Source organism: Manis javanica, chromosome 12 (genome assembly GCF_040802235.1).
Source record: "Manis javanica isolate MJ-LG chromosome 12, MJ_LKY, whole genome shotgun sequence".
Classification (NCBI taxonomy): domain Eukaryota; kingdom Metazoa; phylum Chordata; class Mammalia; order Pholidota; family Manidae; genus Manis; species Manis javanica.
In genome coordinates this window covers 2189595-2215615 of record NC_133167.1, presented here as the reverse complement: position 1 = coordinate 2215615, position 26021 = coordinate 2189595, and the positions used below count along the sequence as shown (strand labels likewise).

At 47.3% G+C, this 26021-nt stretch overlaps 1 long non-coding RNA gene across 1 annotated transcript in view; it reads left to right on the top strand.

The window, feature by feature from the left end:
- The window catches only part of LOC140844884 (uncharacterized), a 145403-nt gene extending 121473 nt beyond the window's left edge, over positions 1–23930 (top strand). The window contains exon 3 of the long non-coding RNA XR_012123403.1: positions 23816–23930. This is a non-coding gene — a long non-coding RNA (uncharacterized lncRNA). The remainder of the gene's footprint in view (positions 1–23815) is intronic.
- Positions 23931–26021: the final 2091 nt, after the last annotated feature.

Here is a 26021-nt window from a genome sequence, read left to right as displayed (position 1 = left end):
CCTCCCCACAACTGCCCAGGGACCACTCCTGGGGGCTGTGGGCTCCACAGCTTCAGGTCTGCCTCAGGCATCCTGTTGTCCGGTGCCCAGGTGAAGTGACCCTGCGAGGTGGCCTCGGTCACTCACCTGGGTGGCCTGACCCCTTCAGCTGCCTCTCGGTGACAGAGGACTCTGAAGGTGGCCATGAGTCACAGCCAGCTGGAGAGAGGGTTTCAAAAGGTGGAAACAGGCCCAAGGAGAGATGGACCCAGGCGTGTCCTCCAGGGGCTGGCAGGGCGTCCCCCCTCCTGACCACCATGCGAAGGGTGCCTGGTCCGAGTCAGGCCCTGAGGGCCCAGGACCCTTGGGGTGGACCCCTGCCCACCAGATTTGCAGAAAGTTGTCACTCTTGACTGGAAGTTGCTCTGACCAGATTCACAGTCCTGGCTCTCAGGAAACATGCAAATTCCTGTCGAGGGAGACAAGATTTATTTCTTTCTGAAATGTTTGTAGAAGAACCAAATAATTATATTAGTTATTCCAGACTTCACATCCCTTTCACTCCGATTTGCGTCACACACACACACACACACACACACACACACACACACACACACACACAACCCCCCCATACATTAAGCTTTCTGAAAATCAAAGAAATGAAAATAAACAGATGCCTCACAGGAGATGGAAAACTGGTATTGTTTTAATCAAAACTGTGAAGACAAAGGAGGAACAGAAACACTAAAACATTAAAAAAAGCAGGCAATGGCAGGCAATTCCCAGTTTCTCCTCCTGCCTGGGGACATGCCTGTCCAGAGTGAGGGAGAGGCGGGTCTGTGAGCAGCTGCAGGACGTCACATGCAAGGGCCCAGAAACAAGGTTCAGGCTGTAAGGCGGTGGGTGGTCCTAAGGGCTGCAGGAAGGGCGCATGAGTGTGGGAAGGGCTACAGGGTCACACATCAAAGGTAAGATCACCTCTAAGTAGTGAAATGATAGATTATATATATATATGTGTGTGTGTGTGTGTGTGTGTGTGTGTGTATGTATGTATAAAATATTCACAACATATTACTTTATTAACCAGAAAAATTTGTGAGCTATTAAAACTCTAGCTCTCTGGCCTCATGGACCAGGCACCCTCAGCAGACAAGCTGCCACGGGTCACTTGTCACCTTCAGAGCGGAGCTGGGGAGGGGACCCTGCCTGGGAGGTGCTAGTCTGGGGCACTGCCGCCCGGACTGTGCACCACATGTTCTCTCCACCCTCCTGCAGAGTTGATGAGCCTTGCAAGCCAGAGGGGAGAGAATTTGGAAATGGTTTTTAAAAATAGTTGACTGGGGTGAAATTCACATCTCATAAAGTAAAGCATTTTTAAAGTGAGCAATCTAGTGATCTGAGCACATTCCCCAGGTTGCACAGCCCCCACCTCTCTGGAGTTCTAAATGTTTCCATCTCTGTTCAAAAGCGAAGCCCCTTCCCCACTCTGCACCCCGACCCCTGCAGCCCTGACAACCAGCGGTCTGCATTCACGTGACGGGATGTTTTTAAAATAGAAGCACTCCACTTCTCTCTTGTAAAGCAATTCTGGAAACTGATCACCACTCCATTCCCACCTCTGTTGAGGTGCATCAACTGCTGTTGCCCAAGAGTAATGGGATTTCTGGGCGACCTTTCCCAGGTGCAGCCCCCCGGTGCTGGCTGGGTTTCCAGTTCTCAGAGCCCAGAGTCCAGGGGCCGGAGCCCAGCATGGGCAGAGGCCTGCTCGGCTCAATCTTCCAGGCTGTGTCCGCTCGCTGCCCGCCGGGTGCACTTGCTGTCTGCTCTTGCAGGAGACCCCCTAGTTCTCAGCTTTGTGTTCACTGGTGAGTAGGGCACTAAAAATGATCGTGGGAATGTGCACGTATGTGACCGACCCCAGTGGGTGACTTACCTGGTTAGACTGGACAATGCCAATAGTTTCTGGGGCTCTGCTGTCTCCCCCAGAAGGGCCCCCATGGGAGCCACTTCACTCCAGACAGATTCTGAGGGGTTTGGAAGTGCCATCAAGGGGTGTTTGAACCAACTCAAGGACTTTGAGGGCAAAATTTCCTGACAGGCTTAAGCTTCCACTTCAAACCTAAGCATCTCCAATAATTTAAAGTAATGGGCCTGTAAAGTTTGTGACTGCCTCGGAAGGAAGAAAGGGGAGCTCCCTCATCTTGGTGACTGAGGGAGAGAGGAGGAGGGAAGCAGGCAGCGGAGGTGAGGGAGGCAGGGGGAGGGAGTTGTTCAGGAGGCCCGGGTGCAAGGCAGTAGGTCTGGCGGCCTCCTGGGCGGGGCGGCCGGCCTGGCCCACCATGGCTGCCTTGTGACATCCCTGGGGGCGCGTGAGACATCCCTGGGGGCGCGTGAGGATCTAGGCTCTGTCTTGGGGTGGCTCCATGATGCACACCCCGCAGCTCCAAGGCCACCTGCTTGGTGACAGGTAAAGCCTGGTTCGGAGTGTACCCCTCACGCTCCGATTCTAGCTGGCTGATCCTCCACCCCTCCTTGATTGGCGACTTCAAAATGCTTTCTGAGACCAGACTAAACACACTGTTGGTGGGGTCCCCGTCACCCCACTCTTTCTCTCTCCCTGCTGAGGCCATCCCAGGGCCACCACCTGGGCCGGGACCGAGTGGCTGTTCAGGACAAAGACTATTTTCTTGAAGCTTTCTAAAGGAGAATAAGACAAGTGTCAGTCAAAGAAGGAAAGGAGGGCTGTGGACTGGGGGTGGTCAGCTCGGACCCCCATCTGGCCGGTGTTGTCGGCAAGCGTGGCTGCTGGGGGCTCCCGCTTTGCTTTTTATTTTCCTCAGAGGAGTGAAGCACCGTCATCATAGAAACATGGAAAATACAGCGAGATGACGAAGAAGAAAACCGAGATGATTCATATTTACGGGGCAACTGTGAATGCAGGGGGTGAGCCTCTGCTCTCGTCCCGGTGATGCCCACACAGACGCTTTTACCTCTTCTGAAAATCGGAGATTATGTTTGCATGTTGTTTCGGTGACAGCTGCTTTCACTGTGGGATATATTCTGAGCATTGACAAGTATTGAAACATTCTCCTAAGTCACATTTTTAATGACCAATAGAATTTTGTCATCTGGATTTACCAAAATTAATGTCTCAATCCTTTATGTCGGGATAGTTTGGCTGTTGCTGTTTGTGCTGTGATAAAAACCCCTGAAAGGACCACCCGTGCCTGTCAGGGTTTCTCCAGGCCTCTCTGTCCAGGCCTCTGCTGCTTAGGTCAAAAATCCCTTGTATGCTCACTCGTCCTTTGAACCTGTAGTGGGATATTCTGGGGTTTTAGCGCACATGTTATTATTGCATTTCATGACATAAGCAACTTCTCCTCCAAGAACAATTGTAATGATTTCATTACTTTTTATAGCTATTCCAATGGTACTTATTTAAACTCATGTTTTTTGAAAACTGCTTTTACTTATCTTCACAAATTTTTTCAATGTCATATTTTCCAGGCTTCTGAACTCTCAATGTTGAAAACTTTTTTATTCAACATGAATATATTCAAGTAATGCTTAAGGGCATATAGAATGGTTTTTGAGAGTCCGTATCTAAAAATGTCTGGTCACCATCTTTCCCCTAAAAGATTTAAAAAATGTGATAGTTTTCAGATGTCGGGTATTTTGTGATATTAAGAAAAGGCCTCAGGGTGGCCTGATTTTTTTTTTCTTTTTAAAAATGCTTTCTAATCAAAGGAAAGCAAATGCTTGGTTTTAGAGAGTCACACAAGACTTTCTCTACCTTTTACCATGTCTCATACTTGCACCCAGAGCCAGTGCTGAGTAATTCTTTCCGGTTTTCTTGGGTCCTGGCCTTGGAGTTTCTAAATAACAGGCCTGTGGGCTTCCTGCCCCAGGCATCTCTTGACTTACCGACTGGAGAGGGCGCATCCCTCCCTTCACCACCGGGTGCTCCGCATTGAGTCATTTCTCCATGTTTTGTCAAATTAATATTTGATGTTTGCTATTGTGCCTGCATAGATATTTTTCATAGTTAGGGCACATTTGTACTAAAAGTATGCGTCCTTTCTTACCACCCCCTTTGGCCAACGTTCTTCCTTCCTTGAAGTTACTGACCCTCCCTCCCTCTTATAAAACCTGTTTTGTGTCCACCTATTTTAAATTCAACCTCACATATGACTATAGACTCTAAAACCCCTTCTGATGTGGTCCATCGCATTCTGGAATTTTTTATCTTGGCGATGCGCCTGGTGCCCTCTGACCTCCTGCTCCAGGCTACCGCACAGAGGTCACCTGGGGGCACCGTGGCCATCACCTTAGGAATTCCCTTTGCCTTCCCAGCATGTGGGCCTCTCTGCCCTCTGCATTTCATATCTTCCTCTTCTTTGGTTTAATCCCTAGGATGATATCCTTCAATAATTTACCAAGCAAGGTACATGGGGAGTACACTTCCTGACACCTTGACTGCACACTTCACTCTGCCCCCAGGGGTGACAATAGTGTGGCTGGGTGCAGAAGTCCAGGTCGGATGTCATGACACTTCTTGCTTCTGGGGCCGCGGTGGGGGGGCCTCACGCCTCCCGAGCTCCAGTCTCTTCTAAATGACCAGTTTCCTGCGTCTCTGGAAATCCAGAGCTTTTCTTTATCGCTAGTGAAATAGCTCAGTGATTTGCACTGTATGAGGTTTCTTTCAGTCAGAGTGCCGGGCACATGGCGGGCCCTTCATTTGGGAAATCCCCATTCTCTGGTTCTAGGAAAGCCTTTGTAATATCTTTCTGATATCACCTCTTCCCTCTTTGTTCTCTTCGGCAGTTACAAATAGTTGGGCAGTTACAAATAGTGGTTTTTCTGATCCTCTTGTCTTTTCCATCCGATTTTTCCACTTATATTCCTTGTCCCGCTTTCCCTCCGCTTTATCCTTTGGAAAGCTCTGCTAGTTTTCATAGCACTGAGTTCTCATATCTCTCTGAGCATATCAGTTGTATTTCTTTGAAATCTTTTCTGCATTTTTGCTTTATGTGTTTCTTCTAAATTCTTTTTTATCTCTTTATAAGTTTTGGTTTCTGCCTTTTGTGTTAAATGTTTTACTCAAATGGATGGTGAATGTTGGCTGCCCATTTGTATGAAATGCTGCATGTGTTGACCTTGCTGGCCAGCCAGCCTCGCCATTGGTGACTGGGAGGGATCTGATGCCCCCTGAGTCAACATATGTGGGTCTTTTGTGCCAACCAGTTTCTGAAGAGGTGACTCCTCTGATGTCCTATCAATGCCCTTGGAACTTCATGATAAAGGGGACTAAGGGGCTCTTACCACCATCCAGTGTGTAGAATGACACCCTGCTCTGATCTATTTCAAAACCTCCACTGAAAATATGCAATGTCAAGGCATTGTGCCTAGAAACACAGAGATAACTAAAGATTGATCCCTCTAGGATGGTGTTTCTCAAATTCTCTTATGGGCAGGAATCTGCAAGAGAACTTGTTCAATAAGAATATCCAGAGACTAATGGAGAAGGAGTGAGGGGGCTGGAGCCTGCAGATCTGGCAGGCACCTGGGGGCTTGATGTGCGCTCTGGACCCACGCCTTGACCCTGACTTAGAGACCGCTGGTTGTGGAGATGCAGGTGGCCCAGGTGAGCTCATGATGGAGAACAGCACAGGTGTGCAGAGACCACCCCTGCAGGACAAGCTCCTGCCTGTGGGGGCGGCAGCTGAGGAGGGGAGGAGGGGAGCCACCTGTTTGAAGAGCAGGGAGACCGAGGCAGGCATGCTTCGAGCTCCAGGGGGAACAGCCTAGATGAGTGCCTGCACGTGTCCCTTCAGCAGGTTGGGGGCTCTAGGAGATTACGGGGGCCACCACAGGGCCAGTTTACCGAGACCTCTGTAAGTCAGTGTCAGTCAGGAGCCTGGCAGGAAGCCGGCCTCGCTCTAGTGAGGGTTATGGCGACGGAGCAGGGAGCCCGGGGGCAGCGTCTGCACGCCCATGGCCAGCTGGAGTGCGGAGGGGCCTGGCTGTGGAGGGGAACTCCTGGCAGAGCCCTGGCTGTGGGAGGGGCAGACGTGGCCCCAAGTGCAGGGGACGCAGGAGCAGATGCCCTCACCTCTCGTACCCCTCCTGCTTCCTGCCTTTGCCTTCAGCCGCCTGAGCCCAGGGAGAGCAGCCGCAGGGGTCTGGGAGGAGAGCCACAGCAGGGGAAGGGCACTGATGGCAGGGACACAGCTGGAGCACAGCCAGGACCCTGTGTGCCCTTCACACCCAGAACCTGTTCATGCATTGTTCAGGTGAGGAAGCTTCCATCCCGTCCTGGGGGACCACAGAGCCTCATCAGCCCTGTGCCATTGTAGGAGGATGTCACCCAGCCATGACCCTGTGTGTACCCGACATCCCACACCACTGGTGCCCTTCACACAGGGTGTCGGCAAAGGGGAGGATGAAAGAGCAAAAGCCAGAGAACCCAGCTATAGCTGCCCCAGGCTGCCCTCCACAGCTTGTCACCAGCATGGCGGATGATCGGAGCGCACACCCCTGCCTCTGTCCCTGCAGCCTGTTGCTGTCACCCCTGCTGTGCCTGGGGACGGCGCTGGGGAGGCCCGTCTGAGGGAGAAGGGCCTCCTCACTGATGTCACTTTAGAATTGCCAGCACAGAGTGATGACAAAAACTCATGCATTTTAGGTGGTGGTGTTACCAATTCAGAACCCCGCACCAGCGAGGCAGCCCCTGCCGCCCGCCCAGAGCAGATCACTCCCCGCCCACCCATCCGCACCGACCCCTCTGACCTCCAGGACCAGCACAAGTTAGTGACCCACGTCATCCCGGGGAGCAGGCGCCCCTGCCACCTGCGGGACCGTCTGGCTGACTGACCTGCTGCTGGTTTCCCGGATCCCGTTCTCCCCACTGAAGGGTCAGTTATGTGAGCAGCCTGGGCCCAGAGTCCCACTTAGAGGGTGTCTTCCTGGGCACTTTAGGCCCGGTTCCCAGAAGAAATCAGAAGCCACCCCAGGGGCTCAGACAAGGAGACTTTGATGGAGAGACCACCACTGAGGGTGGGCAGCCCTCCCTCCGAGACTGGCAGCAGGGACACCGGGAGCACCCCAGGCTGAGGTATGGGGTGGGGTGTGGAGAAGTGTCCCGTATGGCAGGAGCAGTGGTCTTGGGGGGCCACAGACCTGCAGAGTCATCCTCCAGCGAACAGCTGGGCAGGACAGGACAGATGGGGCTGCAGAGGTGGGGGCCCAGCACAGCCATGAGGCTGAGGCATCTCAGCCTTCTCTGCTGGGCACCTGGGAGCTGTGGAGGGTCTTGGAGCTGGAGAGATGGTCCCTGGGCTCTAGGCAGTCAGGAGGCTGTGTTCACCAGAGTTAACGAGGTGCACAGTTACCGGGCCTTGCGCAATGTGGGGTCCTTACTGCAATTGTACGGTCTCCCAGGTCACCAAGCCAGCAGCGGAGGTGTGGAGATTCTCACCTGGCCAAAGGTGCAAGTGCCCAGTGGGTGCTGAGAAGTGCTTCACGCTAGAGCAGGCAGGCGGGTGCACAGGGAAGAGGGAAGGAGAGGGGCAGACTGGCCGGCTGGGGGGAGGGCTAGTGGGTTAGTCTGGGGCATATACACACACGTCAGGTACCTGCAGGTCCCCAATGCAAGGCCTCTGCTGGGAGTGGGCAAGTGTGGTTTTGCTACCCATGCCTGTTTCTGTGACTGGAGAGCCCCTGGCCCAGGTGAGGGGGGGCATCTCGGTGCTTTCTCTACTTGGCACACTTGCCTGGTTCCGGAGCCTAGGCTCGGGGGCCTCTCAAGGCAAAGGGGCTTTGCAGCTGAGATTAAGTTAAGGATCTTGGCATGGGGAGAGAAACCTGGCTTACACAGGTGGGCCCAGTCTCCACAAGTTCCCTAAAAGTGGAGAGAGAGAGAGATTCGGCAGGAGAAGGACCAGGTCCAGCAGAAGTATTTCATCGGGTTCATTCCCTGCCTCCTGTAAAATGAGAAAACGCGTGAGAAAGAAAACTGACGTTGTCTGGCCAATGGGTTTCAGCCCCAGGCAAGTTCGCTATGGATTCAGTGTGACCAAAGACATTGACAGCAAAACGTTCTTTGGGGTGAAAGGGTTATACCCAACTTTATTTCCAGGTGGCAGGTCAGTCACTAGAATCCCGTCCACTCAGAGCGAGTCTGCAGGCAGCAAGCCCGTCTCTGCCTCTGGGCCCCTCTGTTTGCACAGTCGTCCCGCACAGCCGTCCTCTGGGCCTCTGTCCTCGGCGCTGCCACCCCTCCAGCCTCTGCTCTGCTCTCCTGCAGCCTTGCAGCCCTGCCACCATGCTGCGCCCAGAGCACTGGGCAGAGCTCTTTTTATAGAGTCAACAGCCATGTATTGCCTGCAGGTGTTCAGTGAGCTAGTCAGCCATGGCCAGGTGAGAATCCCGGCCACAGGAACTCTCATTTTATCCACAGACGTTCAGATTTCTCCAGTCTAGCGTCAAAGGTCTTAGTTCATTCACCTTTTCCGGAATGACTTCTTGCTCCGGGGGCCACATGGGGCTGGCTGGGGGATACGGTGTTGGAAATGCAGGTGAGCAGCTGGAGGTGCTCCTCCGTCTGGCCGTGGCCCCCAGGGCCTGGCCCCATCCCGGCCCCCATTCCCCTGCCAGGTGGATTTGCTCGGACCCAGACGGTACCTTCCCCAAAGCAGGATGAGGCTCTGCGGGCCTGCCCTGCCCCAGGCCTGTTCCCCCCGCCTCCGTGTGGTTCTGGAAGAAATCCAGAGGCAGTTCGCGACCCTGCAGCAGCAGGGCCCAGTGGGACTGCTTTTCTGTGCTTACCGCAGCTGGGGGGAGTCACACGCTTGTGCGAGATTTCCAGCAGTGAGGGGCAGAACAAAAGAATGGTTCACCTTTAGCCAGAACCGCAGATAATCGGAATGCCACTGTCCCAAGGTGTCAGCTGAGGGTCAGCCTTCTCCCTAGAGGTCAGAGGGCTTCCTGGAAGCAGCGAGCCAGGCCCCTGGGGTTGGCTTTCCCTTTGCTGGTGCCATGGCCAGAATCCTGAGCATGGGGCCCTGTGGGAGGACCGGTGTGCTGGGCGCTGGGCCTGGGCAAGAAGGTGGCCACAGCTTGCGTGTTCCCGCCCACATCTCACCCCGGATGCTGGCCCACCCAGTGGCCCCCTTCGGGGGGACTTTGGCACCTTGTTTCTAGCACCGTCTGTCCCTCTTCAATGGCCGTCAGAATTACTCCCGACCCAACACCGGGAAGGTGTAAGAGCCCAGAGCTGGAGTCTGTGGTCTCATCAGTTAGCTTCAGGGATGTGCCTGTCAGGAATGTGTGCCCCCCCAGCGGGCGCACCAGCCACCAACTCCTGTCTCCCTCAGTTGGAGCGGGCGGGCTGCTGGGGGCTCCAAGTCCTAGCAATCTGACCCAAAGAGGGCCTGGGAATCCTTGCGCAAACTTGGTCATCAAGCATGGGGGAACGGATCACTTGGACAGGACGGCCAGAGCCAGTTTCTGGTCTCTGCCTCCACCTTCCACGGCGTTATACTCTCGGGCTTCTCACTCCGCCCGTCCTTGGTTCCGTCTGTGACTTCGGCATGTTGTAACTGGTGCATTCCCTTGTAGAACCTAGGCCCGCAGTTGTGGGGGATCCCACAAGCTGGCAGAGGGTGGCAAGGAGTGATAAGACCCCAAAGGAGGTGATCAGGGGAGCAAGGGGCTGCCTTGTCACAGCTCTGCAGGCACCAGAATAGACGAGGACGCTGGATAAATGCGGACACGACAGTTGATTCTTGTACTTGCGGCTCAGCAAACAGCAGGAGCCCAGTAGTGCTATCTCCCTGCGCACTGTGCTTATCCGAGCTTCTGTCTTTTTGAAATTCTCATTTTGGGCACAGTCTGATGCATTTGGTGACTCTTTGGCAGCTCTAAGTCATTTCTGTCTGTGTATTGCGGTCGATGCTGCACTAGTTTCCACTCCATCTCTCTTGCAGCTCCGTGTTTATCCCTTTGAGTTACTCCTCAGGATGTAACTAGCAGAGGGGACCATTCCCAAGAAATGGCACTCCATCCAAAAACCTTTCAGTAGGCAAAAACCAAACCCCCAAACTGGCATTCATATGCTCATATCAAATCTAAAGATCAAACCCAAATTTGCCACATCCAGACGTGAAAGGTCTGAGGGTCCCCCATTGCCCCCAAAGCAACACTGAGGATCATACAGTGCTCACGTGGCACTGGGGGGGCCTGGAGGGTGGATCTGAATCTGTGATCATTCTGGAGTGACACTGAAATCAAAAGCAAGGAAAAACAAAGAAGTGAGCAACTCGGTAGAGAAAGAACATAGTATATTTAACTAAGTTACACTGATCCTTGACGTGCAGATAAAACATCCACCGAGACCAACTGCTGTGCACCCTGCTCCCTAGTCTGTGGGGGGTGAACTTTCCCTCCCAGTGTGCCTGTCACCTGTCCCACAGGTCACCTGCCTTCCCTCAGTTAGACTGGGGCTCCCTCAAGCGCAGGGACTTCCCAGGATTATGCACCTTGGCACCCATCCCTCTGCATGGCGCCTTCCCAGAGCAGGTCACCGGGGGTACTGGACTTGGAAGTGTCAGAGACACATGAGAGCCAATGGGGACAGACCTGCAGGCACACGAGAGCCAATGGGAATAGACCTGGGGACACATGAGAGCCAGTGGGGACAGACCTGGAGACACACGAGAGCCAATGGGAATAGACCTGGGGACACATGAGAGCCAGTGGGGACAGACCTGGAGACACACGAGAGCCAATGGGAATAGACCTGGGGACACATGAGAGCCAGTGGGGACAGACCTGGAGACACACGAGAGCCAATGGGGACAGACTTTCTGCAAAACGCATGGAAAAGTGCTTGAAGGAGGGAAATGTCCTGGGTGGACTGGTTGAGGATAAGGAGGGGGTCTTGCCTATACTTCAGCTTTCCAGTAAGTTTGGCTGGGTTTTTCTTGCAAACTAACAAAGTGAGAATCTACCAAAAGTAAAGCCTGTTATCTTCAAAGTCGTGCCCACCCCCTTCTGTGGTTGCCCCTTGTGTGGTAAAAAGCTGATCACTTGTGTGTGGGATCTGCTCTCAGCCCCGGAAGGTCCCAGAGGGCAGTGGGGGGCAGGGACACACTCACACGTGGACCCCGCTGGGGGAGCGGGGGCGGGGGCAGGACACGGTTTCCGTCCAGGGGGGCCCCGTGCTCTGCTTGGATGCACAGACTTCACAACTAGTGTCCTTTGTTTCCACACATAAAAAATGGCCCAAGAGAGCCTCATGTTTCTGAGTGTCGTTTGATTTAATGTGTCATTACAAATGGCGTTTTATTATCCTTGGTTCCTGTAATATGGTAACCAGCATGGACTCAGGCAGCAGAGTCAATACTGAAGTATTTGTTGATGAATAGATTTTATTTTCAGCTGAAAAGTGGGCCAAGTGGGAGGCCACACGGAGGAGATTAAGATTTAACAGGCACCATCTCATCCAACGGGCGCAGAAAATGATCACCAATGGTAACGGGTGCGCCATGCCTGATCGGTGACAAGGGCTCCCCGGGGGCTGTTGCTGGAGAGATCCCCTCTTCGGTCTTGACCGTTTGGAGGAAGCCCATGTGCCCTTCCATCTCCCAGCCTCAGTCAGCTCAGCTGGAGCCTCCTGAGTCTTTGGCAAATCTCTTCGCCCTCCTCTCTGGGCCCCTGAAATCTTCATTTTCTGACCTACTGGCTGCACTGTGAACACAGACCTCCTCATGGTATCAAAGCCCTGGACGGGCCTGGCCGGCTGTGGGATGTTCAGCGCTGTGGCAGCTCCATTGCCACCACCCCACTGTTGTCCCTTGTGTGCTCCTTCCTGTAGCCTCGGCAAGAGGCCAGCCTCCCGCTGTGTGTGACACGGGGTTTATGGCTTGTTTAAAAGATCCGTCCTGCTGTGAGAGCAAGATTATATTCCATGTTTTGTTCTGGAGTTTCCGGTTTTGCTTTTCCCTTTTAAGTTAATTAATCCGTTTGGCACTGACTTTTTTTCAGAATTGCAATGATACGGGTAAGGAAGAGATCTCTTTTCTCCCTCAGCTTTCCCAAGCAGTGTCACTGCGTGTGGTCTTCATCCAGCGTCCAGGAGAGACAGGCCAGTCTGGGGCATTCTCTTCTGCCCTATGATCAGTTTATCTGTCCCTGTATGACCGCCTCAGCTTTGCTCTAAGTGTTGCCATCTGCCTGAGCATACCCTCTTCTCTTTATTGTTCTAAGTACTCATGGCTTTAGTTCATCCTCATCCTTGTTAATTTGAGGAACAACTTGAAAATTTCTAGGAGGAAAAAAATTGTCATTTTGGTGGGAAGTGCATTTAATGTATCAATTTATTTAACATCCTTATGATTTCTGTGTCTTCCTATTCATGAACATGGTACTCATTGTTTTACAATTATTTTTAAGCCCTTCAATAAAATATCATACTTTTCTTCATGTGGCTCTGCTGTAATTTTGTTAGATTTATTACATATAGTCTTGTTGCTATTCTGAATGGCGTGTTGAGAGTTGTATAGCTGCAGTTGGTTGCTGCCATGGCTAAGATGCTATGACTTTGTGTTTGACTTGTAGTCTTAGATGTTTCTGTGTATAAAACATTGCATGTAAAAGAGTATTTTATTTTATTTTTTACAATTCTCACATGCCATTCTTCTCTAGTTGGATTGTCCACACTTTCAGAACAGAGTTAAATAGATGCAGGATAGGCGTACCGCCTGTCTTGTTCCTTGAAAAAGAACAAAACATACCCCATCTTTTCACTTTGGACCATTTTTTAAAACCTAAAAAAAGATAAAAGAATGCATGCCCACAAAGTCTTTACCTAGCGTCACCCACTAACATTTGTCTCCTGTTTGTTCTCTATTATTTTTTTTTTATTAAAAAATTTTTAAATTTTATTAAAACATCATTGACATACAATCTTACATTGGTTTCAAATATGCAACACAGTGGTCCAACTGTTACCTATATTATTAAATTCTCACCCCTCTAGTGCAGTCACTATGTAGCAGCATAGTAAGATGTTACAGAATCATTAACTGTGTTCTCCATGCTGTACTACAGTCCCTGTGACCAGCCTATATTGTGACTGTGAATGATTGTGCCCCTTAATCCTCCTCACACTCCCCCCACCGCCCCGCTCTCCCCAGTCTCTCCCCCTTGGTAACCACTAGTCCCTTCTTCGTGTCTATGAGTTTACTGCTGTTTTGTTCTTTCGGTGTTGCTTTGTTTTTATACTCCACAAATAAATGAAGTCATTTCGTGTTGGTCTTTCTCTGCCTGGATCATTTCACTAAGCATAATACCCTCTAGATCCATCCATGTTGTTGCAAATGGTAGGATTTCTCTTATTTTTATTTTAATTTTTTTTTGAGAGGACATCTCTCATATTTATTGATCAAATGGTTGTTAACAACAATAAAATTCTGTACAGGGGACTCAATGCACAATCATTAATCAACCCCAAGCCTAATTCTCAACAGTCTCCAATCTTCTGAAGCACAACGAACAAGTTCTTACATGGTGAACAAGTTCTTGCATAGTGAATAAGTTCTTACATGGTGAGCAGTGCAAGGGCAGTCATCACAGAAACTTTCGGTTTTGATCACGCATCATGAACTATAAACAATCAGGTCAGATATGATTATTGTTTGATTTTTATACTTGATTTATATGTGGATTCCACATTTCTCCCTTATTATTATTATTATTTTTTTAATAAAATGCTGAAGTGGTAGGTAGATGCAAGATAAGGGTAGAAAACGTAGTTTAGTGCTGTAAGAGGGCAATTGTAGATGATCAGCTGTGTGCCTGTAGACTAAGTATTAATCCAAGCTAGACAAGGGCAGCAAAACATCCACGGATGCAGAAGATTTCCCTCAAAACAGGGGGGGTGAGGTTCTGAGCCTCACCTCTGTTGATCCCCAAATTCTCACCTGATGGCCCCCCCTGCGACTGTGCCTGTCTTAGGTTGTTCCTCCCTTGAGGAATCTTACCCGTCTCTGGCTAACCAGTCATCTTCCGGGGCCATACAGGGAGATGTAAAGTTGGTAAGTGAAGGATTTCTCTTCTTTTTATGACTGAATAATATTCCATTGTGTATATGTACCACATCTTCTTTATCCATTCATCTACTGAGGGACACTTAGGTTGCTTCCATATCTTGGCTATTGTAAGTAGTGCTGCAATAAACATAGGGGTGCATATGTCCTTTTGAATCAGGGATCTTGTTTTCTCTGGGTAAATTCCAAGGAATGGAATTACTGGGTCAAGTGGTATTTCTATTTTTTGTTTTTTGAGGAACCTCCATATTGCTTTCCACGACAATTGTACCAATTTACATTCTCACCAAGAGTGTAGGAGGGTTCCCATTTCTTTGCATCTTCGCCAGCATTTGTTATTTCTAGTCTTTTGGATGGTGGCCATCCTCACTGGTGTGAGGTGAAATCTCATTGTGGTTTTAATTTGCATTTCCCTTCTGATTAGCATCTTTTCATGTAGCTGTTGGCCATATGTATTTCTTCTTTGGAGAAGTGGATGTTCAGGTCCTCTGCCCATTTTTTTTTTTTTGGTATCGTTAATGTACAATTACAAAAGCAACATTATGGTCACTAGACTGCCCCCAATTATCAAGTCCCCACCACATACCCAATTATAGTCACTGTCCATCAGCATAGTAAGATGCTGTAGAGTCACTACTTGTCTTCTCTGTGTTGTATTGCCTTCCCCATGTCCCCAACCCCCTGCATTATGTCTGCTAATCGTAATGCCCCTTTTTCTCCTTATCCCTGCCTTCCCACCCATCCTCCCCAGTCCCTTTCTCTTTGGTAACTGTTAGTCCATTCTTGGGTTCTATGTTCTCTATTATTTTTAAACCATTTGGGGATAAATATAGACATCACAACCTGTCACCCTAAAATATTTCTAGTAGTTATAGTCTAAGAATGGTATTCTACATAACTGGAGTTGAAGTTTTAACATTGTTAAAATGCTATTATCTATTACATTATGCATATCTAAATTTTACCACCTGTTCTAATAAGGTCCTTTACCGCTGTTTTATTCTTGATTTCAGATCCAATAAAGAACCACACATTGCATTTACTCATCACTCTTTAATCTCCTTTAATTGGGGGCAATTCCCAGCCCCTACTCCCTTTTTGGTCTTTTGTGAACTTTTTGAAGAGTCCAGGACAGTTTTTTGGGGGACATTTCTATCAGTTTGGATTTTTAAAGAGAACATTTTAATATGTTCCCATTAGATTATCTCTTGAAGGTTTCTGGTAGATACCTATTAGTAGACTATGAAATTACCTTCTATTCCTACTTTGCAAGAATTCTTTCCCTTCATCATGAATGGATGTTTGGTTTTATCAAATGCCTTCTTTTGCATATATTTAGATGATCATAATTTTTCTTCCTTGATCAGTTTTTATGCCAAATTGCTCTACTAGGTTTTCTAATGTTAAGCCATCCTTACATTCCTGAGACACATTTAATTTAGCCATGGTTTATATTTCCCCCATGGATTTTAGGATTTCATTTGCTAGTACTTCACTTAGGATTTTTGAGTCTATGTTTGTAATTTTTTTTTGAAAAAATTAAATTCATCCACCAGGTTTATTGGGGTATAATTGACAAATAAAATTGTATGTATTTAAAGTATACAATGTGATGATTTGATGTATGTATATGTGAAATGACTACCATAATCAGGCTAATTAACATCTATCACCTGAAATAGTTGCTTTTTGTGGTGAGAATGCTTCATCTACTGTTGTAGCAAGTTTCAAGTATACATTGCAAGTTAATAACCATAGTCTCCATGCTGAACATTAGATTCTCAGACTTATTCATCTTCTAACTGAATGCTTGTCCCCACTGACCAACATCCCTGTATTTTCCCCACCCCTGGCCTCTGCTAACCACGATTCTCTCTCTGTTTCTGAGTTTGACTTTTCAATTTTTCCATGTATAAGTGAGATCAACTGGTGTTTGCGTTTGTCTGGCTTATTTCACTTAGCCTAGTGCCGCCTCCAAGTTCATACCTGTTGTCACAAATGGCCAGATTTCCTTTCCCTCATGGATGAATAATACTCCATTATTACACATATTCCATTTATTTTATTTATTTATCTTCTTTTTCCAGTCATTCATTGATGGAGACTTAGGACTTGGTTGCTTCCATGTCTTGGCTCTTGTGAATAATGCTGCAGTGAATACAGGAGTGCAGACATCTCTTTGAGATACTGATTAGGTTCTTTCAGATATATATGCCCAGAGGTGGGATTGCTGGCTCAGATGGTAACGCTGTATGTGCTGTGTCCATAGGGGTGGCACCGACTTAACACTCCCACCATCAGTGCAAAGGGGCTCCCTTTTCTCTACATCCTCACCAACGCTTATCTCTTGTCTTTTTGATAAAAGCCGTCCTAACAGGTGTGAGGTGACATCTCACTGTGGTTTTATTTGCATTTCTCTGATGACTAGTGATGCGGAGCCCTTTTTTGTGTACCTGCTGGGCATTTGTCTGTCTTCTTTGCAAAAATGTTTACTCAGGTCCTTTGCCCATTTTTCAATAGGATTATTGGTTGTTCTGCTATTGAGTTATATGACTTCCTAATATACTTTGGGTATTAATCCCTTATCAGACATATGGTTTGCGGGCAGTGCCTGCCATTCTGTAGGTTACCTTTTCACAGTGTTGATGGCTTCCTTTGCTGTGCAGAAGAGTTTTCATAATTTCTGCTTTTTTTGTGTGTGTGCCTCGTCTTATTTTGTTGCTGTCAGGATGCTTCCCTCAGGAAAGAAGATGGTCTCCCCTCTCCTAGTCTTCGGAGCATTAGTTGTAATAAAAGCTTCAGTAATTTAATTCTTTGAAGACAATTGTCCACTGTATTTAAGACCTCAAACATATTTGTTCAGAACTGTTCATTTATTTTTGTATCCTAATCATGACTTAATCAGTAATTGTTTTTCTTTTTCACTTCTAACATTTATTTGTGCCTTTTTTCTTGTTTATCCAAGAAAAAAAGAAATTTGTATTTTCATCAGTCTTTTGTAAGGGATTAGTTTTTGATATTTTTCTGTCTCCCTGTTGTTTCTTTACTTTCTCCATAATTTTAAACTTTATTTTCTTTTGTTTTTCCTTCATTTTCTATTGACATATATTATCTACATTCTTATATTGACTTCTTAGTTCATTAACTAAAAAATCTGTTTTCTAAAATATGCATATTTAGTATTATAAATTCCCTATCAGATCCCCTACATCTACTTTCTGCAGATTATTGTTTATAGTTCTTTTGTGTCATTCAGTTCCCAGCATTTATAGTCTCCATTTCGATTTCTTCCAAACCCATGATATTTGAAAGTGTTGTTTAGCTTCCAAGTGTACATTTTAGCTGACTTTAGAATTTTATTTCTACATTCATTGTGGACGCATGTTTTTAAATCTTTGGAATTTTTAAAGATTTCCTTTGTGATACATCATGTAGACAGTGAAATTTTAAAAAACATATGTATGTGAAAAGAATGTATAGTCTGTATTTACAGGAGCCTGGGGGATCCCGTTTTCTCAGTTTCTCTCCATCTCTCTTATCAATCTATATCAAATAAACTTGTGTTTCAATCTTTTCCATTGTTACTGATATTTTGAAAGCTTGATATATTAGTAAGAGAAGTATAAAATGTTTACTCTGATTACAGACTTGTTAGTTTCTTATAGTTCTGTCCATTTTTGCTTTGTATATGTTGAGCCTGTCTTGCTAGGTGTGTGTGCTGAAGCTTATTAATCTTCTCGAAGAGTCATCACTTCTTTCATTAAAAATAATCTTTTTATCCCTGATAATATTTTCTGCCTTCAAAGTTATTTTGTCTAATATTCATAAAGCCATTCAAGCTTTCCTTCATTTAGCAGGTGCTTCTACTACTTCTCATGTCTTCACACTCAGCCTGTTTCCTTGCTTCGGGGGGGGGTGTCTCGTGGAGTGTATGTGGCTGAATATTATGTAACCAGTATGTACAACAAACACAATTCATGCTGTAATTAGGCAGGACTTCATTTCTGTTCCCCGTCTCTTTAAAGTTTTTTCAGTGGAGGTCATGAGCTTGTGCAGGTCCCAGATTCACCTCTGACTTCCGGGCTGCTACCTGAAGTCTTCAAATACACCTCAATTCAGAAATCAAGTAATTGCAACTGAGCTGTTAATTGAAACTTATGTTCACTTACTGCTCCATGTCCCCAGCTAAGCCTGTGGTTGGAGTTGACAGCCCTCAGGAAGGTGCCACCTGTTGCCCAGCTGGGACCTGTGAAGAGAGGAGAGGACTGGGGGTTCTTTCTGCATTGCGGGTCTAGCAGAGATTTTTTAATTGGCTTTTTGGTCCAAACTCCATAGATACTGCTGCTCAAGGTCCTCAGACACTTCCTTCAGGTGGTCCTCTGGGCAGGACCTGAAATGTGCATGTGTGTATGTGTCTGCATGCATGTACACCTGTGTGTCCGTTTCTGTTTCGTGTCTGTCTCTTGTCCCTGTCTCCCCCTCCCCCAGCTCCATCTCTTGTATGGCCCACATCTGGTGCAGGAGGACTGCTATGGCTCTCAAACTCTGGTTGCATAAGCATCCTCTGTGGGACAGCCCTCTCTGCACACACCCGTGGATGCAGCTGACTGGAACCTCTGGGTCATCAGAGGGGAGGGACCCTGCAGAGCACCAGTCCTTTATCAGGCTCTCCAAGGGCTACAGCTGAACCCACCCTCGGGGGGTCAAGGAGGGGGACGCCGACCACCCATCTCCCTCTTGGGAGGGCTTGAGCTACGCATGCCACTTTCACTCTGCGAATGTCCGTTCTCTACAACACTTCCACACTGTGTGCGTGAGGGTGTGAGCTCAAAGGCGGTGGACTGCCTCTCAGCCATTTCCTTTGTGATCTGATGCTTCGTTTCAGATTTTCACATCCATTTATCTTGGTGTCTAGTCCAACCTTCAATTTTAGTATCTGTTTTGTTTAAAAAAATCTGTGTCTTCGAAAGGAGATTTAATTCATTTATTGTGATTACTGATATATTTGGAATTCTTTGTCATATCTTTCATTTTCTATTTAACATAATTTCCTTGTTTATGTTTCTTTTTCTTGACTTTGTTAGACTGAAGTTTTCCTTATTTCCCTGTTTCCTGCTCTACCATTTGAAAGTTAAACATTTTGTATCGTTTTTTAGCGGTCACCTACAACTTTACAGCAAGTGACTTCACTTTCTATTTTTCAAATTAATTTGATAAGTAATTCTAAGTCCTCTTTACAAAAAAGACAAGAATCAAAGAACATGTTAACTTCCCAATGAACTTCCTAGTTCCTCTCTTCCACATTATTCTTTAGAATTTTAGTTCCCGGCATTTTTCAGATGAAGGCATTTTCACTATGATTATTATATTTTATAATGAAGGTCCAATTTGGACCATTGAGTGTACTTTTTTTTAAAGTCCAATATTTAATTATCGAACATATTTTAACTTTGCTCACTATGTTTTATTACACTCTGTTATGTTTGGGGGGTCAATTTTCCTTTTCGTTAAAGTCCATCCTTTATTCAAGGGTCTGTGCCAGTGATTGCCAGACTTGTCTGCATGTGAGAAAACTCCCCAAGCCCAGGGCGCACCCCAGCTCTCCGGAATCACAGTTCCTGGGGGTGGGACTGACATCTGCATCTACGAGGTGTCCAAGGTGATTCCAGGATGTGGACAAGCCAGCAGACGTGTGGCATGTGCTTGGAAACTCTCCCGATGGTGGTGTGTTTGCCCAAGCGCAGGAATCTAGGTCGGTGGTTATTTTCCCTCAGCTTTTGAAACTATGACGTCAAGATTTTCGCCTCTGTTTGCATTGTTGAGAACTCTGCGGCTCACCTGTCATTTCTTTATGGGATGGTAAGTGTTTTACTTTTTCTCCTTGGTATTTTTCATTGTATGTCTATGTCTGGATTCCTTTTAGAGCAGGCACTCTTCATCTCCCAGGGAACTCCTTCAATGTGAGGACTCACGCGTGTCTTCAGCCATGGATGGTTCTATGCTGTTACCTGCTTACGTGCTTCTGCTTGACCATTTTCTTTATTTTCTCCTCCTGGGACTCCCCTAGATGTTTCCTGGGTTCAGTCAGTTCTTCACGTCCCTGAACTTATTTCCCACCTCTCCCTGCTGCACTCTGAGAGACAGTCCTATGCTCTATCCAGTTCTACCTGAGTTGAGCCATCTATTAACTTTTGTTTATTTCAATGATTGTTTTCTCAGTTCCAAGATTTCCAAATGGATCATTCTTAAACCTAAAATTTCTGTTCTCAACTAGTGGTTGTTATTCCTTCTATTTCCATAAATTCTAACAATTTTATGTCAAAGTCCTTTTCAAATTGCTTCATTTCCCCCCATTTCATTAGGTATAGATTTCGCCATGATTGGGTTCTATTAACCATGTCTTATGGCATAAATTTTCTCAAGTATTTTGACTTTTTATTTGAAAGTGCACCTTACCAGAGAGGTTTTCCCCATGCAAATCTGTGGGTGATTGTGTAATTATAAGGAAAAATAAAACAAACCCCAGTGAAAGATAAAGGTTACTATCTAATATCCTTAGTAAGAGATGGGTGTAGGCAAGACATAAAGAAAAAAGCAGTTTTTGAGAAATTCAAAAAGGATCACAAACAGCTTATATATTACAGGATATGTTTAATAAACAACCCAAGTAGCAATTAGTTTTATTTGCACCTATTAAATTACAAAAAAAAAAAAAGGTGACAAAATGGTAATAGTTCAGGCCAGTGAAGGTTTTATGAGACAGAAACTCCTTCCCCGCAGGTGGGGTTTTGTTTCCCGGAAGCAGTGTGAGTGACGATGCAGGAACAAAAGGACTTGGTCCGCCCAGCACTCCCTGTGTGTCCAGACAGGTGCTGGGCTAAGTGCATTATAAGCATGAGACAGATCTTGCAAGAAGAAAAATTGCTTTATCTTGGCAACTTTTATACATGCCCGACCACAGGAGGGTGGGTACTGACTTTATGGCACCTATTGCTTCCAAATAGTTTTTCTATTCCTGAGAGAAAACTCCTGAATACAGAATTTTAAAGCAAAAAGAGTACACTCAACATATGCAAAAACATAAGCGGAACATCATCTGGACAGAAATGCACTCATATGTCAAGAGCAATTTCTTTTGGTCATCCTGAGTGAGATTGTTTTTATGTCACTTTGTGCTTCTATGTGCTTCCCACATCTTCTACGATGTGACAGTATTGCTTTAATCAGTCTAAAAATGTTAAGTGATGGAAAGCAGGGCTTTCTGCAGTAAACGTTCTACAGGTAGGTGCCAGTTGGTCTGCACGCTGACGCCAGTCCGAGCTGGTCCTGCCAGGTGCCCTGGGCCCCACCTCACCTGCCGCCAGCAGCCCTCCGCAGTGCCCCGCAGCAGATGGCTCCCTGCCTCTCCCGCCTGACATCTACTGATAAGTAGTCTTCTATTCCCTCCGGCAGGGGCTTCTTTGGGGCAGCCCTGCCTGCTATGGAGCTCTTTACATGGAACTCCAGAAACGTACCTGGTGATATTGGATATCAATTCCATCCTAGAACTGCATTTAAGGGCTCCCTGGCTCGGGGCAGCAAGGGGTGCTGCTCCCACTCAAGCCTGAGGCGCACTCCTGTCCAGCTGTGCACTGACCAGTGCCATTTTGGCTCCTAGGGGACGTTTGGCCACATCTGGAGACCTTGCTGATTGTCCAAACCAGGGGGAGGTACTTCTGCCGTGTGGTGGGTGGAAGCCAGGGACGCTGCTGAGCAAGGCACAGTGCCCAGGACACCACACACACAGAAGATACCTGGTCCAAATGTCAGCAGTGCCAAGACATGGACCCTGCATTTAAAAGCTCTTGTTCATGAAACCCATAGGCTTTTACAACTGTTTTTCATTTTATTTTTGTACACAGAAATTACTATCAATGTCTTTCATGCCAACACATCACACTTAAATCAATCTTTTGCAAACAATTTTTTAGCTTTGACATAATTACTAATATGAAAAGTATCATTGAGTAATAACCTATTAAACCCTGACAGACTCTGATGTCTATGGAGATTTTAGGTTATAAAGACAAAAGGAAAGAGGGGGTGCTCAGCATACCTTCCTGGAAGTCATGGCCGTCAGATGCAGGGGTGTAGGCTCTCAGTGCCCAGCTGCCAGCCCTGACGTGCCGTCAGTGAGTGCCAACTGACGCCTGACTCTCATTGCTTGGCTCACTCACAAAGGATCACCAGAATGGATCCGAGCCGTGCTCACGCAGGGGACGCTCCTGCAATGGCCAAGCGAAGGCAGATGTTCTCTTTGTACAAAACAGTACCACATGAGAATCTGCCTAATTGACGTCATTTTGCATTTCTGTTAGCAACACCCTCTGCATGAAACCATACGTGGTTGGAGACATCTTAGGGTGGCTCCGGGGCCCTGTTCCAGAGGTCAGGTAGTCGACTGGCTGTATGAAGGGCCCTGTGGAACATTGGACCCTCAGAGTTGGTCACAAACTCTCCATGCGACTTTGAGAAAGTCACTTGTCTCTCTCTCCCTGTCTCAGTTTCTTTATCTGTTAAACAGAGAGTAAGCCAGAGCATCCTGTGGTTTCTTTATGCCTCAAAAATGCTCGGATTTTAGAGCATTGCCTCAGAAAGACAAGACAACCATCACCGATTAGCAGCACAGGACACTTTATAAATTATTCCTTCACCACCGCTTCTGCTTCAACTTCGGACATGGATTCAATTTTCTTGCCACAGTGGTTCTTTAACAAAAGCAGCCTGACTTACCAGCTAATATGAGTTTACTTGGGATGATTTTAGAAGGAAAACAAGTTCAAAGAATCGTTTGATAGGAAATGAAACCAGAAGTTAGTTGCATATGGATGTTGAAAATGAGTGTATAAACTGAAAGGTATGGCAAATTTCTTTTCTATCCAGTGTTTCTTTAAAAAAAAAAAGATACTTCAAAATAAAAGAGTTTGGGAGCTTCACATTTGGTTGCTGCATTTTCATTTAATTAATAACTGTCTTTGGCTCTATTTCATCTGGTAAAGCAACCTAACCAGGAAATAATCAGGAAAGCATTATGCAGCATATTGCCGATCAATCAGAACATAGCGACTGAAGACATCTGAGTTTGGTCGGTCCTTGATCTTTTCATGGGCCATTAGGAATAATTTCCAGAGGGTTCTTGCAGGTGGTGGAAAAAGCTGGAAATGCTGAAAATTTGAGCCCAACCAAGAAGGCCGAGCAGGGAAGCGGTTATGCTTTGACTGAACTAGGACTGCCTCCTCTCAGCTAGAATCAAGTTCAAGTTCACCATGGATATAGGGGGCTGGCGGTCCTGACTGCTGAGGTCCTTCTCAACACCAGCGGCAGCTAGAATGATGTGGCGCTAAGTCTGTGGACCAGGGTTCAGGTTCTTTAGGGCTGCCTCGAGGCAGTGTGTTAGGTGGGGCTCTAAGGTAGCCCCCAAATCCCACCCCGGGTTTTGGTGCACCCAGGTACCTGCCCTGTGTGTAATGTGAATATGTGATATAATGGATTTCACACGTGATTAGGTTGTTAAATGGCACAGCCAGAGATAGAGAAAGTCAGAGAATTGAAACATGTGAGAGATTCTCCATGAAGGAGATTCTTCATTGCTGGAGGGAATCATGGGTAAAGGATGAGGGCTGCCTCTCGGAGGGAAGAGCAGCTCGTGGCTGACAGCCAGCGGATAAGTGGGGGTCCCTGTCTTACAGCCACAAGAAACTGAATTCTGCTAACAATCTGAAGGAGCCTAGAGTGGATTCTTCTCCAGTCAAGCTTCCAGATGAGAATGCAGCCCACTGCCTCCTGTATTTCAGCCTTTGGGACCCTGTGAAGAGAACCCGGTCACCCTGTGCCTGGACTTCCCATCCACTGAATTGTGAGTTAATAAACGGGGAAGCTTCAAGCTGATACATTGGAGGCGATCTGTTACGCGGCAGCAGAACTGACATAGCAGCCGTACTCACCTGCGGAATGAATTCACGTGCTGATATTAGCAGCGGTAGGTGGTACTGTCTCCAGTGCACGAGTCCCCGACTGCAGGAGCCCCAGCACTGTTCGGGTGCGTCCTCGTATCCTTACAGCCTGTGCTATTCTCTCCAGTGTGGCGTGAATCCACTCTGCACTGGAGAGTGGCAGGCAGCCCTGAATCCAACATCAGAGGACATGGATTCTGCTTCGCAATAGCTTGATGGCATTTGAACAAGTCACTTTACTTAGGGACCATAGTTCATATCTCCAGAAAAGTAGTTGAGGTAGGTGCTACCTAAAGTTTGAGAGGCTCATATGAACTGTTCCGGCTTTGCGATTATTCACACCCCATTCCCCCCAAGTAGTTGGGGCGTACCGCTGCCCCTGAGCACCTGGAGTAACCGTGTTCGGAGCTCACGCTGTCTCTGGACCTCAGTCCTCACTCATCCCACACGTGGTGGCCATTCATTGAGCGTAAGCCAGTTACTGTCCCAGACTAAGAATCAAGATGATTATAATATGAAGAAGAAAAGAAGAGTTTAATTCAGAACTACTCGTCTTCACAGGATACCTGCTGAAGCAGGTAGAAGGGAGAAAAGCAATTTAAAAGGGCCACTCAGAGCAGGGCTCCAGCCGCTGGCCGAGATGGTACACGGTCCTTAGCATGGCATTCTGAGAACATGCTTGAAGCGCGTCACGTGAGAAGAGCAGGATCTGAAGTAGCATGTGTTGGAGAATCAGATAAAATTGTCCAAACTGGGTCTGTTCATGGTCCAGCTATTCCTTAGAAAATGTCCATTCCGTGGCAGAGGAAGGAGCGGGGTGCATGGCCCGGCCTGCTCCCCCTGGGATGCTTTGTGTCCAAAGCCTGGCTGGCCAGCGGAAGTGGATCTGATATGCGTCAAGTCACCTAGTGGCTCCATTATTGCCAGGTGTATGGGTGGTGTCCTCTTTGTGTTTTTTTTCTATCTTTTTATGTGGTAAAATACACATAAAAGGCACCATCCCCTCTGTTCTCGGGCATAAGGTTAGCTGGTATTAATCACACCCGCGGTGAGCAGCCGTCACCACCACCCGTCTCTGGAGCTCGTCACACCTCACAGAACTGAAGCTGTTCCCCTGTGTAATGGCAGCTCCCCTTTGCTTCCCCTGGCCCCGGGCCCCCACTGTTCTATCCTTTGTCTCCATGAGTTTCAATACCCTGGGCCGCTCACCTAGGTGGGCCCGCGCAGTGGCTGTCTGTCTGCGATCGGCTCATTCCCCTTGGCGTGACGTCCTCCAGGCCCATCCATGTGGCAGCAGCTATCAAAGTTTCCTCTCCTTTTTGAGACTCAATAACATGCTAGTCATGGATAGACCGCATTTTGCTTTCTCGCCGGGGTTCTTCCACACTTTAGCCACCGTGAATGGTGCTTCCGCTTCCTGTCTCCTTTCCTGAACATGTTTAACAAAGTGCACAGTTCTTATGTATATGGTTCAAAGGAGGTTTTTATTCTTTGGGCTCTAGGGGTCTCCTTGCTACTAGGGTTTCCTTATAACTAGGTCTTTCCAGGGGACAGAACTTGGAAATAGGAAACTCTTTTAAAGACAAAATACTTCTTGAGTTAAATAATTTTATGTCTAACTCAGATTGGAGACCATTACATTTGCTAGAATTAATGGACACATACTACATCTCCTTTCTCCTAAGTCAAAAATCTTTGTTTTCCATGAAACCAAAATAATTACTGATTTGCTTTATCCTGCAGGGTACCCAGCTACCCCCAAGATAACAACACCAACATTAACTGGCAGCAGTGTGATCACTGAGTGGTCGCGCTCTGTGTGCCCCCGGGGTATATCTCACAAAGTGAACCGTAAACTCGCTGTGTTTGGAAGCCCCATTCAGTAGTTGCTTTCTGTTTGGTGTATCACCAACTTGGTACACAGCCAGGGTCACTGGCTTCA